Here is a 13833-nt window from a genome sequence, read left to right as displayed (position 1 = left end):
TTTTTTTGAGTTTGAAGTCTGTTTTATCTGATATAAGTATAGCTGTTCCTGCTTTCTTTTTTGGCCCATTTGCTTGTAGGATTGTTTTCCATCCTTTGACTTTGAGCCTATTTTTATCTTTTGTAGCTAAATGTGTTTCCTGGAGACAGCAAAAGGTTGGGTTTTGTTTCTTAATCCAGGCTGCAACTCTGTGTCTTTTTATTGAAGAGTTTAGTCCATTTACATTTAGAGTTAATATTGATATGTTAGCATCTGTATTTGCCATTATGTTTGTCTTTCCTTTGATTTTATTTATTTATTCTTTTAATAACTTTTTTTTTTTTTGCTCTTCTTTCGTTGTTATTCGTCCCTCTGAGGTTCTGGCTTTAGGATTCCTTGTAGTATTTTTTGGAGTGGGGGTTTAGTCGCAATGAAATTCCGGAGTTTCTCTTTGTCTGGGAAGGTCCATATTCTTTCTTCATGGAGGAAAGAGAGCTTTGCGGGATAGAGTATTCTTGGTTGGCATCTGTTTTCTTGGAGTCTGTTGACTATGTCCCTCCACTCTCTCCTTGCCCGTAGTGTTTCTTCAGAGAAGTCTGATGTCAGCCTGATTGGTTTTCCTTTGAATGTTATCTGTTTCTTCCCTCTTGTCAGCTTCATTATTTTTTCCTTGTCCTGGATTCTTGGGAGCTTTACTATTATGTGTCTTGCTGTGTTTTTCCTTTCGTCGTGGAAGTTTGGTGTTCTTCTTGCTTCTTGTATATCAATTTTCAGCTCCTTCTTCTCATTTGGGAAGTTCTCTTCAATTATATCCATGAATATTTTCTCTGTTCCTACATCTCTCTCCTCTCCTTCTGGAATTCCTATAACTCTTATATTTCCTTTCCTCATGGAGTCAGATAGTTCCCGAAGTCTTTCTTCATTCTTTTTCCTTCGTACTTCTCTTTCCTTTTCTGTTTTGGTTCTTTTTATTTCTGTGTCTTCAAGATTACTTATTCGTTCTTCCATTTCATCTATTCTGCTTTCATTGCTTTTCCCAGAGTTCTTTAGTTCCTCCATTAATTCTTTGATCTCCTGCATTTCTCTTACTTCCCTCTTTAGGGACTCAATTTCCTTCTTCTGATCTATCACTTTTTTAATCATGGCAATTTTAAATTCTCTTTCTGGAAGGCTCAGAAGTTCTTCCAAGTTGCTGTCGTTGCAATCTGGGGAGTGGTTTTCTTTTTGTGGTGTGCTTCTTTCCTGAGGAGTTTTTAGGTTGCGTGTGGTTCTTCTACTCCCTACTGTCTGTTTTCTAATTTGTCGTATGCGTTGGGACACTGTGTTGCTCGGACTGACTGACATCTTGGGTGAACTTCTCCGCTCCCCTCTGGCTCTTCCAGGAGCCATCTCTGTCTTCTGGGGGAGCTTTCTGCTGGTTTTAGGCAGTTTTTACTGAAGAAATGTCCCTGTTCTCAAATGGCGAAGCGGGATGCAGTCCCTGCGCCTCCGGTTTCAGGCACACTCTTCTGCGCCCCCGGTCTGCCCCGGACGTGGGTGCCTGCTCCCTCTGTGGGCTCAGACTGCTGGTCGGAAGGGGCCTGGCGTGGAATAACTTCCCGGCTGGCCACTGCAGAAGCCTTCTGCCCTTTTCAAGCAGTCTTAAGAAATTTCCTGTTCTATGGGGTGTTAGTGACTTTTTTTTTTCCTGGTCACTAGGTGGCGCCAGAGATCTCTCCTATTGTCCTTGGGGGGCTGTTTTTCGTCCCCCCCACCCCGTGGGACAGGGAACAGAGCGGGAATGGTAGGGTACACCTCAACAGCTTTGGGGTGCTGTGTCTGCCTTGTGCCCCACCGTCGTGGAGAACCCACGCCCCGAATTTTCGTGCCCCGGGTCTCAGTTCAAAGCCCTCAGTTCCAGGACGCGGGCTGTAGCCCAGTTCAGTGGCGCAGGAATGGCGCCTTTTGCACCGCTCCCGTGCCTGGACGCCTGGTTCCTGCTCACTCAGGGAGGGACCTTCACCTCAGTGAGGACCTCCGCGCGTCTCCCCGCAAGCCTAGGTCGTCTCCCCGCAAGCCTAGGTTGCAGGCGCGGGTACCTGGGCAGCCGCAATTCCGGTCTGCACTTGCTTTTCAAGCTCCCCTAGCGCGCCGCGTTTCTGCGCCAGCTTACCGGCAGCCCGGGCTGGGTGCGCGTCTCCCGGGGTCTTTGTTCTTCTCTAATGGCGCCTGGAGCCGTTCGCTCACCGCCGCGGCGGATCCTGCAGGGTTCGCCTCAGCTCCCGTTCACGGGGTGTGGTGGCTGCAATAGTTCCTTTCCACTCACAGTCCCGCTTGCTGCGTCGTTTGTTCTTGTTGGTTGTTTTGGTTTGTTGTTTCCTCCTCTCTCTATTGGTGATAATTTTATTATAAGACTGCAGTTTTGAATGGAGTTTCCATTCACCCATTAGCAAATTAATATGTACTTGTGAGAGTACTATTAATATGTACAAATTAATACTATTAATATGTACAAGTACAAATTAATACTATTAATATGTAATATAATATGTATGTATATGTAATATAATATGTAATATAATATAATATTACATATTATATTACATACTATTAATTTAATAGTATAAATTAGTATAAATTAATACTATTACAATAGTATTAATTAAATAGTATAAATTAATACTATTACATACTATTAATTACATATTATATTACATACTGTGTATTACATATTATATTACATACTATTAATATGTATATAATACTATTAATATGTACAAGTACAAATTAATATGTACTTGTCAGAGTACTATTCAACTATTAAAATCTTAATTTTAAAAGCTAGATACAATTTGAGTTAGTGAGGAACATATAAAGTCACATTTGTGTCAAAGAATTTCAGTAGCCACCACTTTTTTTTTTTTTTTTGGATTAAAAGTCAAGACTTTTTATTGTAGAACAGATATCAGAGAAATAGGAATTTTGATATTTCTTATTAAAAAACCTCTTATTCCATAAGTATACCCAGTAATATCAGATATACTGACAACAGCACAAAAACAATTTAATGAAAGAACAGACTTTACAGCAAATGGTACTGGGGCCATTTGGTACCTTTAGGTAAATAAATGAGTCAAACGAAGCCCCTCTAATTAACTTAAAATGTCAATTATAAATAGAAAATGTCAATCTATAAAACTTTCAGAAAAAACATAGGAAACAAAGAGAAAATCTGAGTGAACTAATACTCCAAAAGGAAATTTATATCATAAAGTTTCATTGTGAAGCTCCTTTTTTTGGTTAAGTCATGAACGAGAGACTGGAAAACTATCAGTGGTTCAACTTGTTTTTACCATTGCATAGCCTTAAAAAAAACTCTTCAAATGTCATGAGTTTATTTTTTAATTACCTTTCATACATAACGTTCCTTATAAGGACATTATTTAACATCTGAGTGCCAATGGTTTACCTTCTGTTGTGTGAAGAGAGAAAGGCACTTTTTTCTGGCTTCCAGTCAACAATCACGTGTGGAGGAGTGGAGTCCATTCGGGATATTTATTTGTGCAGTTTGACTCATGCAGGAGGACTGAGACACAGCACGGCTGCCCCAGATAACCCGGCTGAGCGCATCTGTGCAAGGCTCACCACCCGACATTCTCCCCTGGTGAGGAAATGCAGACCTGGAGCCTAAACCAGAAGTCATGGGGAAAAACTGACGTCAGTAATTTTCTCCCCACAGTTGTCTGCTTGATTCTCTGGACATCTTACCTGCACCCCTGCCCTCTCTCTCACTGACCAAAATTCATTTCTTCAGGTAACATGCCACAGTTTGTGAAGACCTCTGCATGCCCATTGCTTTTTTTTTTTTTTAAGATTTATTTATTTATGCACACAGGAGCTGGGGTGCAGGTCACAGGTGTGGGGTGTGAGAGGATTCACCAGAGATAGAGTGGGGAGCACAACACGCAGACTGACTGAAATACACTGCTGAGGGGAGCAGCGGGGAGACAGGAGAGGTCTGCTGTGCCATGGGGGTAGCTCCCTGGCCCATGGCCATGCATAGCTTCCCAGTGCTGTGTCTTACCCGCTTGCACCACCAAGGAGGCCCCGCATATGCATTGTTACTGAACTTGTCCCAGCATCTCTGAGGACTAAAGCAAGCAGAGTGGAGTTGTCCATTGCGACATTAAGTAGAAACATTTTACAAAACCCAAGTTGATGATAAAGGGGAAAATTTGTTCTCTTTAATACATTTAAGCATCCTATTGAGGAAAAAATATATATACAGGATCTCAAAACACCAAGTTCCCTTAACATTTACCCTACTAGATTATGGACAAGAGAACTAACCTTAGATGGTGGGAGAGTCAATATAGACCCTCCTTCTCAGCTTCCAGAGTGACTTTCCTGTTGAGTTCTAATCAGGCCGCTTATTTATTCAAGGACTGTCTCCTCGAAAGCAGTGGCGGCTGAGAGCAATGATTAGGCCCTAATCTCACCTTCAACAATGTTGGAATGTTTGGCCTTTTCTTTACAAGAGTCTTATCTTCTGTCATTCCTGACAGGTATTCAGGTAGCAAGCTCTCTGTAACACCTACATGCTTAACTTCAGTCAAGGTGCATGCAACAAGGGAGGGCCTGTGAGGGTGGAGAGCTGATGCAAAATTTTGATTCTGAGGAAGGAACGAGTAAGTGATAGGATTCAGTTGTTCCCCTCACCAGCCTCTCTCTACTTCCCTGTCCAGTAAAACATTATCAAACACGGTTGGTGGAAGTGAGAACTAAATTGTGTTTTGAAGGGTTTTGAAATTTTCTTTAACTCTATGGAGTTATTTTCTGTGCCCTTTTGTTATATAGTTAATTAACCACATAGTGTCGGTGCAGAACTTAACAAGGGTAAAAGCTAAGCCCCCACTCCAGGCCCAAGAGGAAGGCTCTGGAATGTTTGAATAAATAAGGGAATGAATAAAGCTGCCTTGGGGCCCCTGAGCACCAGGCTCCTGGAGGGCAGAGGCAGAGCTGGAGCATGGTTCTGTGTCAAAGGTCAGCACCTGAGACCAGAGCCCCAGCAGATAACTGGTGTAAACTGGCGCCCCAAGTTAGAAAGCCCGAGAACAGAGTATAAAAGTGAGCCTCACATCCTCCTTTGGGTACAGACCTCTCCTGTCTCCCCGCTGCTCCCCTCAGCACTATACTTCAGTAGATCCACCTGTTCTGCTCCCGTATAGGCAGGAAGGGACAGGGCAGGATCTCTATGATGGGGCAGACGGTGAAGGAGGGGTCCTGGAGTCCTCTGTGGCTTTTGCAGGCTTTATTTGACATTTTACCAGGTTCACGGCAGGCAGGGGTGCTGGCCTGCCTGCCTCCCAGCCCCCAGCAAGTCTTCACTCTTCTTGGGCTCTCTGGCGTTCCCTCATGGCCTCATTCTCTGTCTGATCTCCTCTCGGTCCCTCACTCCCAGTGACACCACCCTTATAAGCCCAGGTGAACCCACCTACACATGCCCACACCCCACTCCATGTGCCCACCATGAGGCGTGCATTCAGGACCACAGGGATCCATCATCAATGCTAACGGCTAAGGCCTGACACTTTCCTTACCCTACAGCTCCCCACTCTGTCTCTGGTGAACTCTTTCATCCTCGTGCCCCGGCCTCACCCCATGACTTCCCCCACAACACAAGTCCATATTGCACTCATATCACAAGTGGATCTTAGGTCCAATGTAGTCATTTTTCAAAATGCAGTAATTTTATAAAATAAGGCAGGAGGTTGCAGGTTTAGGTTTCTTGAAACTTTTGATGAGGTTGATAGCAAAGACTTAAATTCTTGTCTTATCCTACGGTTTTTAAACGAATAATACTTAAGAGTGTATTTACATAGGTTGGCAGTTCAAGCATTCTACTTTATTGTATGTTGTCCATGGAAAGTAAAATATACATCACCAAATTCACAGTCATTTGATAAGTAGTTGATTATCTTAAATTACTGGAATCCTGAAACAAACAGGATGAAATCTAGTTTTCAAAGACCTGGGAAAATTTTCTTAGTAGCAGCAAAACTTATTGTCCAGAGAAAGAAAACTAATAATGCTAGCATGTAAAATTAGAATGAATAAAATGCAATGACAAGAGGCAGTATGATAAAATGAAATGCTTCCACCTTCAAGTAGTAAATAATTTGATGTATTGGTGGCGGGTCACATGCTGAAAGGTTGAATATAATAAACTGAAAAACAACAACTTCTCTCTCCAGACTGATGAGTCAACAGATTTCACCCATAAATGTCATGTTACAGCATTTGTTAGAGTTGTAAATGATGTTGAAAGCCAAGAAAACTTTTTCTTCTGCATGAAAATAGCAGAGACAAGATATAGTTAAAGTTTTGCACAGAAAAAATGGTCTTGGAGGGACTGGGTTGACATCTATATTGAAAGTGCACTTTCAGTGATTGCATGAAACACATCGAAACTTCTTGTAAAATGATGACCAAATTATTGGAAATGAAATTTTGAAATAACTTATGGGGGGTGGTACAAAAATGGATAACTTTATGAAGCCATGATGGCTTTTTTTGCAAAGACATATAAAAAATAAAAACCTGGATAACTAAGCTCCTTACTTCCCACTGCATGTGTAAATCTATGTAGAGGGGGAATTTTTTTTTTCTTATATATCAATATAGCTTTTATTATTAAAAATAGCGATAGACACCACATAATATGAAAAGAAACAATTGCCACGAATATACAGAATTTCTAAACGTTCATGATGCTAATAATATAGACTTAAAATGCATAGTCAACATTGGCAGAATTTCAAGGATAAATTTATGTATCTACAATCATAATGACAATTATATTTATTTTTATTTTTTTATTTTTTATTATAAATTTTATTTTTATATTCCCCATACAATTGCGACCCCCTTATTTTGACCCCAATCCCTCCCCTCCCCAAGAGGGGGAATTCTTAATGGGGTGTTTAAGTTAAAGGTAAATTGCAGATGTTGCCAAATGTTTTGAAGAGGAAGAAAGTCTATAGGAACTTGTCTGCTTGACACACTCTTTTTAGTGCATGAAGCAGTTGAACAACCCTCTAAGACTCCTTCAGAGTATGTTTTGACTTGAAATGATAAGAGTTTCAGACTTTAAAGAAAGTGGAATCTTTTGAAAAATCATGAAGCAAAGGGAAATCTTGAAATGTTTTCTTAACTACTTGGTCTTGATAGTGAGGAGAGATACTGGCAGTTCTCAAAGCTACTGAAAATCGTCTGGAAGCCACAGTACAAAAGAGAAGAGTGTCTCCCCCATGCAGGTCTTCACATCTTAAGCACATAATGGGGTGATGACAATTTCCTTGACTCTTCTGAGCCTGAGAACTTGAGTTGGAAAAGTTGACTTTGAGCTTAAATTCGTATAAGATGAAATTTGCTAATATGTCTCAAGACAAGTTACCACTTTCTGTTCCAGGAGAATCATTTGCCAGGTAGACAAAAGCACTTAACAACTTGCTGCAGTTTAAATCCTTATGCATGTGGCAAGTTTATTGCTAACAAGAATCAAGAAAATTTCAAATAGAAATGATCACATTTCATTTGAAAATAAATTTTTTATGCTTATCTCAAGTTTGATTTTTTTGCAGTGAAAAACAATCACGGAATTCTTAGAAAGTGGTAAATTCATTATTTTTGCTTAAAAATAATATTTTATGTATTTGTATGCATGTTTCTAGAGAAGATATTAAAGAAAACATACTTATATTTAGTGTATTAATGACAGGCCTATATTTGAGGCTGAATATGTAACTTGGAAGAAAATTTTTTTCAGTCTTTTTAAAAGATTGCTCTAACATTATGCCTTTATCCACATTATTCAGAAAATGTTTTAGTAGATATACTATTAAACTTTTCAATAAATTTCCTTATAAATAGCATAATTTAAAATCAATTTACAAGTATTATTTAATTTAAATCTACCTTTATTTTATTTTCCATATTTGACAACCAGCTAGGAAACTTAGGATTTTATTTTGTTCTTAATTATATTAACGAGGTAATCATAGTTTCCTGAAGAAATCATTTTTCAATATTTTTCTATGATTTCCATTATCAATAGCATTTTTATGTGTGCTGTAATATTGTGCATCTCTATTTGTAGATAACATTGCAAATAGTGACATTAATATGAATCATGATAACAGGTAATATTCTTTAAGTGTTTTCCAAGTTTCAGGTACCAGTATTAATTTGTTGAAATCACGCATGAATACACGCACACATGCTTATACCTCTTAGATGTTTGGAGCAGATTTTGTTGATGTTTTGGAGAAAGAATGCATTTCTCTCATAGCATACAGATAATATTATCCTTAAAATGCCGTCCTCCAATTCACTCAATCTTTTCTCTTCTTATGTCTGTTGTGTCCAAGATCAGCAGACTCGGGGAGCGTAGCCTCCAAGAACCCAAAGACAGCTGATGCAAACACAAAAGGGAGTTTATTTCAGACTCGAGTCCGGGTTCATGGCACCTACCAACGCAGTGGCAGATACCGAGAGCCCCGAACAAAGGAAGCAGGGGTCTTTTAATAAGGTTAAATTATGCTGGCAGTTACTCACTAGCTACAAGGATGCGTTCTCCAACTTTGCCAGGCTATCATTCTAAGCTGACTGGCCAGGCCAAGAAGCAGCTCCAACCTGCAGCTCCAATTACTGCAAGTTCGCCCTCATTGGTGACCGGAGAGTAAGGGTGGAGTGAGGGTGGAAACTATCTCTGGAATGCAGTTCCCCAACAAAACCTAAAATTTTAAAATGGCAGTTCCACACAAAATGACAAAGCAATGGCTAAGAATACTTATGCTTGGTTCCACAATGTCAACCAAATTTTTCTTACGTACAAAATGAAATTTCACTTATTGAACAAACTAGTTCCATCCAACCCTTTCACTCATTTCAAATTTGAGCCTTCTTTCACATATTAATGAAACTCAGGGAGGATTATATAGCTTCAAATAGGGGCAGGTCTGTCCTATACAGAAGGATTTGGTCTTTCAGTTGTTTAAATCTACCTTTAACTATGAAATTCCATTATGAGTGAATTCAGTTATTTAAAAGAAATATATTATGTTATTATATTTTCTTCATGTAATAAAAAGATAATTTCATAAATAGCAACCTATGTCTACGTATCTGTTTTTTTCTCAGGAAATTTGGACTACAAAAGTTTGTTTTGGTTTTAAATCAGAGGAAGATAAATTTCTGCTGGGTACGCTATGTATCACATCTCACTAGCATCCCACACAGAGAAATCTGTTGAAAGACTTTTAGGCCTACTTAGATAGGTTAAAAACAAAATCAAGTAGGAAGTCTAAAAGCAAAGTACAAAAATTGGAAAGTTTCTCTTAGTATACTAATTTGCATATACACTGATCTCTTCCAGGGGAAGGGCAAAGTATAGAAAAGAGTAGGCTACTAAGTTATCCAAAATAAATGAAAGTCATGGAAAAATAAGTCCTCTCTACTGAAAATAGAATTATCCATATGCCTATGATACTTATTTATATAACGTGAGATTCATGTTCATGCTGCATTTCTTGCGTCCTGATTCTTTGAAGGCTATCACAATGGGTTAAAAGTCCTGGAATATAGGATGTACGATGCTCAAAAAATAAAAGTGAACTGAATAGGATAGAAAGGCGTGAGTGGTACAGTTACCTTCCAATAGACAAGTCTGGAGCAAGTGTTTGCTGCAGGGATTAAAATTTATCTCAATTGCTCCATTATCTCTGTGCTCCAAGTGAGTACCGCTGTATGAGCATTTTACTATCAATCATGTATTTTTCATAATCACTGATTAATGATTATAAATGTGCCCTTGGTGACAGGAAGCCTAAAGGAACTAAATAGTTTAAACACATTGTTTCTTTTTAATGTATTTTACACTGTTGCCCCACCAAATTTACAATTTCCAGTCTCTCTCAAGTCACCATGTTGCTTCATCAATATAATGACCTTGTGTGCTCTCAACCGTCTATTCCTTATGCAGCCACCAAATGCTAAGTGAACGAAAAAGACAAATATCAGATGGTTTCACTTTTATGTGGAATAGAAAGAAGCAAATCAAAAGATAATACAAAACCAAAGCAACAACAAACTCTAAAAATGTCTCTGCAGAGTTGAGACTCCCAGAGAGTAGAGAGCTGAGCGTGGAGTGTTCAATGGACTACGGTGCCCCGTGGTGGGTGTGGTGTGGTAACAGGTACCTGATTAGGTATGATCCTATATTTCTGAAGCATATAGTGTTGCAGAGCAACGTTACCTTAACAAAAAACAATATTCCTGAAACTTGAGTCCATGTCTGTGCCCCTTGAATCCAATCCTACAAGTCTAAGTGAAATGAGTTTCATAAACTTGCCATGAACTCATTAACTTCATCAGTGAAGGTGTGAAAGGTTGAAGTCTTTCTTTTCCCGGCCAAGTGGAGTGTCTATAATAAAACACCTACCTCTTCAGGGATTTTAAATTAGCAAGCCATCTGGCAGGAAAAAAAAAATTAATGAGGACAGCATTACTCATGAGGGCGGGCTGGAGCTTAACTCTGAGGGCTAACCAGCATTGAGGATCATGTTTGTTTTTCAAGTTAAAGTTTCAATTCGGATTGAAAGAGCACACCCCTAAGTGTGTTACCACTTTTAGTCAACTTTTGTGTTACAAAACCAACAACAAATGCATGCAAAAAATGGGCAAGTGATTATGAATTAGATGTAGAATCATTGTTTATTTCGGTCTAGAGGGTGCCATGTGCCAGTCCCACCAACTGTTCAGACTCACTCTTTCATAGACAGTGCCTGGTAGACCCCAGTAGAACATGATTAAAACCACTTCTCTGTAATATCCTCTGGATATCCCTCCCCTGATGATCCAGTGCTGTCACTGTTCGCAGGAAAGCAAAACAGAACTCAACGTTGATGATGGTGGGGGTGTTCACTCACTGCTAGCTGGTAGAAAGGTGATGGAGTTAACCTTTCAAAAAGGGAACTTGGCAATATTATTAAAGACAAAAAAAGTGTTTCTACCTCTCAGGTGTTATTCTAAGTGTACATTTGCACATTTGCTAATAGTTAATAAAGCTAAAAGAATCTTGATAGCCTAAAAGTAGCTCAATAAACCCAGGCTTGATAGAGTCGAAGAGTCTGGCTTATGATGGTTAAGGAGCTTTGGGGAGAAATCAGACAATGATAGAGGGGCAGAGAGCTATTTATTTGAGCCTCACATTCACAGGGAGTCTGAAATGTGGACTTTCCAGTTTCTGTCCATAGTTATAAATTTACATTTACAGAATTGAAATATAGATTATATAGTTTTAAACCGGGTTCATATTACCTAACTGAAGTTTGTAAATGATAGGCCAACAACTTGTATTTCTATATACTTCTCTAATATCCAATTTTTTTCTATTATGAATATGTATCACATTATACACAGGAAAACAAACACTAAACGCTGTTTAAAAAAACAGAGCTGATAAGCGACTCATACAGTTGTTCTGATAAATCCATTTTAATTTGGTACCTGAAGCACAGCAGTGTAGGGCATCTAATAATAAACATCGTTCAAAAATGACAGATGGAACTTTTCCCTAACACTCAAATTCTTCCTGGCTTCCAACTTATGGTATATAAAACTCTTTTGGTTGCTGCTAAATAATTGTTCCCTACTATTCTTCACCCTAAACCCTTGGAGTTAGTTATATGCAATTAATTATATGTATATGCAATTCATTAATTATATGCAATTCAATATATATATAATGGAAAGTTTCTGGACAAGGAGATATATATATATATATATATATATATATGTATCTCACATATCACATTGCACATACTATGTGCAACTCATACAATATATACCATGCAATACACACACACACAGAGTTTATTATTCAAACAGCTATATCATAACTGCCTAGTCTGAGTTCTTTCATAAACAAAATCTGAAACCAAATTTTGGTACAGATATTTTCTGAGAACCTTTCTACATAGATGGCGCAAAACATCAGGGAAAGCGACATGAGGAGCAAAAGTCAATAGAGGCACATTCTTGAGGTCATGCTGCAGGCAATAGCACTCAGCTCAGCCAGGTTTTCTGAGAAATATCTAGAATATCTTCCAACAGTGCCCACCCGGGAGATCAAGGTATGGATGCATCCGCTTCCAAGGCCTCCAGCATTAACACTCTTGCACTGTCAAGTAATGCCTGCAGCTGAGCTGAGGGAGTTTGGTTTCTCCAGTGAAAAGTACAAAAGGGCAAGTTTATTGTAAAAACAGGGAAGGAAAGTAAAGGCCCCGTGCACGGACAGAAGAGGACAGAGAGCCGCCTTTGGAAGGGGCAGGTTTGTCAAAAGAGACGCCTGCGTAGACACAGGCGGGCAGTTTGGGGAGGAGAGCTGCAGCTGGCAACTATTTTTCAGAAAAAAAATGTAATTCTCAAAACAGTGCCATAGACTTTTCTTTCTACGTCTGTTTCTTGTGTCTTGAACTGTGGCAACCCCGGGTCCACCACAGTCACAGAGTTGATCTCTCTGTGCATCGTTGCCTGTAGGAGATTTTGCAGGTTCAAACCGGGGGAGGATATTACAAGCCAAACTGCATAAATGTCCACCTGTACCCAGCCAGAACGGTGATTACCACGAGACATGCTTCCGTGCTCAGCCACAGCATTGCAAAGCAGAAGCAGGTCAGAAAAGCCCAGGTTTCTAAAACGACGTGGCTTCATTTTTCTCCAAAAGTGCAAAAATGATCTCCCATTTTATCTCAGTTTCTTTTCAGCAATGACGCTAACCGTTTAATTCCCCACAGAGTTGTAAAGTGTGGCATAAGCCCATCAGCCCTAATTGTGTTGACGCAGAGAGACAGCAGCGGTTAAAAGGAAATCAGGAAATCGTCGCAGAGAAGGTCCTTGCTGACAGCATCTCTCTCACGTCACCAATAATCTGCTGCTGGTTTAGAGTCATAAAAATTATTCCACCCGTGAGTTCCCTCCGCTTCCTCCTCCTTTCTCAGCCTCAGCAGAAAGATGTGAACTTTATTGGTTTATGTCTCATCTCACTCGGTGAAGTTTGAATCAGTCTCTCTCCCCTGAGGGCAGAGGAGGGGTGTTATCCAAGTAATTATGCATTTCATCATCACTAGTAATAAGACGAGGAAGATAATTTCTTCCTGTCCAAAGTTGCATTATATTTGGATTAATCTACAAATCCAATCGTTTTGCTATTTTAAAGATATAATACAATGCCATGGAAACAGTAATCAACTTTCCTTGACTATTATCAGGAACGTGAGGAGGCTGAGGAAGAGGTTAATGTGACCTTTTGTGATATTAAAAGAAGTTGAATGCCAAGAAGAAAGGATGATAATTCAGCTGTTCTCTGCACTTCTGGGGACTTCTGCCTCACTCCGGAGACATGTTTTGCTGAATTATCCACTTAATGAGATGACTTTACATACAATCATTATCACAGACTTTTCAAATGCTAGGAGAAGGAATATTTATGAGAACAGATGGAATAGAAGGAATACTGTAGTTTATTTACTGAAGGGCAGTTTAATGAGAGATAAATACGTTCTCATCCTCTCGCCCATGCCTCATGTCAATATTTTCGTCCACATCAATTCATGTTTGTTGAGCGTCGAGCTTATTCCTGGCAAGTTAATGGGACGGAGAACCAGGCAGAGATTTAAATTCTGGCTGTTTCGTGCACTGTGACATGACCTGGGCGATTATTTCTTTTCTGAGTGGCAATATTCTCACTGGGCTATCGGGACAATCATGCCTATTTCACAGAGTGATGCCAAGTATTAAATGAGGTAATAGAGC

The sequence above is a fragment of the Talpa occidentalis genome, unplaced genomic scaffold (genome assembly GCF_014898055.3).
Source record: "Talpa occidentalis isolate TD23 unplaced genomic scaffold, MPIMG_talOcc4v2.1 talOcc4.16, whole genome shotgun sequence".
NCBI classification, from domain to species: domain Eukaryota; kingdom Metazoa; phylum Chordata; class Mammalia; order Eulipotyphla; family Talpidae; genus Talpa; species Talpa occidentalis.
The sequence above is the reverse complement of the archived record's forward strand: the minus strand, read 5'-3'. Positions refer to the sequence as shown.